Source organism: Centrocercus urophasianus, unplaced genomic scaffold, assembly GCF_019232065.1.
Source record: "Centrocercus urophasianus isolate 14NV4802_14NV808 unplaced genomic scaffold, USGS_Curo_1.0 seq_722, whole genome shotgun sequence".
Classification (NCBI taxonomy): domain Eukaryota; kingdom Metazoa; phylum Chordata; class Aves; order Galliformes; family Phasianidae; genus Centrocercus; species Centrocercus urophasianus.
In genome coordinates, this window is record NW_024885336.1 from 10,237 (window position 1) to 13,625 (window position 3,389).

The window sequence follows — 3,389 nt, forward strand, 5'->3', positions numbered from 1 at the left end:
GAGACTCCCCCACCTCCCTGGGCAGCCTGTTCCAGTGCTGCTCACCTCACTGTACAGAAGTTCCTTCGCACATTGGTGCGGAACTTCCTATGCTGCAGTTTCCAGCCATTTCCCCTTGTCCTGTCTCCACTCACCACTGAAAAGAGTCTGTCCTCGCCATTCTGCCCCCCACACCTGAGATACTGATTGGACCTGGATCAGGTCCCCTCTCAGTCTTCTTTTCTCAAGGCTGAACAGACCCAGTTCACTCAGCCTTTCCTCATAGCAGAGATGCTCCAGGACCCTCACCATCTTTGTGGCCCTCTGCTGGACTCTTTCCAAGAGGTCCCTGTCTGTTTTGTACTGGGGAGCCCAGAACTGGACGCAGTGCTCCAGATGAGGCCTTACCAGGGCAGAGCAGAGGGGGAGGATCACCTCCCTCCACCTGCTGGCCACGCTCTTTTTAATGCACGCCAGGATGCCATTGGCCCTCTTGGCCACAAGGGCACACTGCTGGCTCATGGCCGACCTGTCGTCCACCAGGACACCCAGGTCCCTCTCCGCAGAGCTCCCCTCCAGCAGCTCATCCCCCAACCTGTACTGGTGCATGCAATTATTCCTCCCCAGATGCAAGACTCTACACTTGCTTCTGTTAAACCTCATCCGGTTTCTTGCTGCCCAGCTCTCAGCCTGTCCAGCTCTCGCTGAATGGCAGCACGGCCTTCAGGCGTGTCAGCCAATCCTCCCAACTTCGTATCATCAGCAAACTTGCTGAGGGTGGCCACCATCTCCTCATCAAGGTCATTGATGAAGATGTTGAACAAGACCGGACCCAGCACCGACCCCTGGGGGACACCACTGGTTACAGGTCTCCAGCCAGACTCTGCACCACCAACGACGACCCTCTGCACTCTGCCAGTCAGCCAGTTCTCAACCCACCTCACTGTCCACTCATCTATCCCACAGCATTGTTATAAGGATGTGGTGGGGGACAGCCTTGCTGAAATCAAGGTAGACTACATCCACTGCTCTCCCCCCATCCACCCAGCCAGAGACAACATCACAGCAGGCCACCAGGTTGGTGGAGCACGACCCCCCCTGGTGAACCCATGTTGACTGCTCCTCATCACCTCCTTTTCTTCCAGCTGTCTGGAGATGGCATCCAGCAGAGCTGTTCCATCACCTCTCCAGGTACAGAGGTGAGGCTGACTGGCCTATAATTGCCTGGCTCTTCCTTCTTGCCCTTTTTGAAGACCTCAGTGACACTGGCTCTCCTCCAGTCTTTAGGCACCTCCCCCATCCTCCAAGACCTCCCAAAGATGACCGAAAGCGGCTCAGCAATCACCTCTGCCAGCTCCCTCAGCTCCCGTGGATGGTGAACATTGGTGTTGCCTAGGTGCTCCCGGATCACTTCTTCCCTGACTGCAGGGAGGTCTTCCATTCCCCAGACCCTCTCACTCACCTCCAGGGTCTCGGATTCCTGAGGGGGAGCTTTTTCACTGAAGACAGAAGCAAAGAAGGCATTCAGTATCTCCGCCTTCTCAGCATCCCCTGTTACCAGCACACCCCCGTCACTTAGCAGGGGAGCCACATTCTCCTTAGTCTTCCTTTTACTGTTCACATACTTAAAAAAGCCTTTTTTATTATCCTTTATCCCCTTCGTCAGATTTAATTCCAGGTGGGCTTTAGCCTTCCTCGTCGCATCCCTGCAAGCCCTGACAACATTCCTGTATTCTTCCCAAGTAGTCAGACCCTTTTTCCACATTTCATGGCCTTCTTCTTTCCTTTGAGTTTGCGCACGAGCTCCTTGCTCATCCACACAGGTCTCTTGCCACCCTTTCCCGATTTCTTCCTCACAGGGACGCACCGATTCTGAGCTTGGAAGAAGAGCTGCTTAAATGACCACCAGCTCTCACAGGCCCCCATACCATCCAACACCCTAGCCCATGGGATCGCTCCAAGTAGGTCCAGGAAGAGATCAAAGTTGGCTCTCCTGAAGTCCAGGGTAGCAATCCTACTTTTTGCTTTGCTTCTTCCACTCAGGATCTTGAACTCCACCATCTCATGGTCACTACAACCCAAGCTGCCCCCAACCTTTACTTCCCTGACAAGCCCTTATCTAATCTATTAGTGACAATAAGGTCCAGCAGTACCCCTCTCCTCGTCGATTCCTCCACCACCTGCATCAGGAAGTTGTCTTGAACACACTGCAGGAACCGTCTGGACCGCGCCCACCTGGCCACATTGCTTTTCCAGCAAACATCTGGATAATTGAAGTCCCCCATAAGCACCAGCACCTGGGATCGTGACGCTGCTTCCAATTGTTTGTGGAAGGCCTCATCAACCTCCTCCTCCTGACTGGGGGCCTTAGCACACTCCCACAGCAGTGTCAGCCATTCCAGCCCGCCCCTCGATGCTCAGCCACCAGCTCTCCACTGCTACACCGCTCTCCCCCAGGTGGAGTTCAATACATTCCAGCTGCTCTCTCACATAAAGAGCAACTCCACCACCCCGCCTCTCCGGCCAATAATACCAGAGATAATTGGAAAAACAGGGATTTCTAGCAGAAAAAGATTTTCTAATCCTACTCCGCGGCTTCACGCGACTCCGGGAGCTCAGCACGGGGACACACAGATGGAAACCGGCCCTTGGGGACTGCGGCTGCGGGGCAGCAGCTCAGCACAGCACCGCCGATGACTGGAGCCGGGCGAGAGCCGAAGGCTCTTGCTGACTCCGTGCCGGGCTCGAACGCGTCTCGATCCGTGCGATCGCTCCCTCTCTTCCGGGGCTGCCCGGCTCAGCCAGGAGCCGCTCCCGGACACCGGCCGGGTCCCGCCGCTCGCGGTCAGCTGCCGCTTCTCGCAGCCCGGCGGCGCCCCGCCGCTACGACGGAGGACGGCTCAGTTCCGACGGGGGAAGTGCGGGGCCGGCGGCAGTGCTCCCGCGCCGCCTTCCCCTGACCGCCCGGCGTCCCCGAGGCACGGGGCGGGCTACGGCGGGGACGCGGGGCGATGCAGCGGGGCGATGCAGCGGGGCGATGCAGCGGGCCGCGCTTCCTCCGTCGCGCTAGCGCCATCGCGGCGGCTCCGCGTCCGCCATTGGCGGAGAGCCCGCGCTCTGTCCCGCTTCCTTCGCTCTCCCATTGGTCGGTCCGCCGAATGAGGCGGGCGCTCCGCGAGGGGTTCTTCCTGTCCGCGGTCGCGCCGTCACTGCGTCATCACCGCGCGCGTCCCGCACGGCCCCGGCCCTGGCCCGGCTGCCCGCGGCGCCGCCCCGCCCCGCCCCACCCCGCCCCACGCCGTGCGCCCGCTCCGCTTCCCCGGGGGGGTCCGGGCCCCGGCTGGAGCTGCGGGAGGACGATGAGGAGGGCGGAGACGCGGGGGACCGCAGCGAGGCCGAGCCCGCCCCGC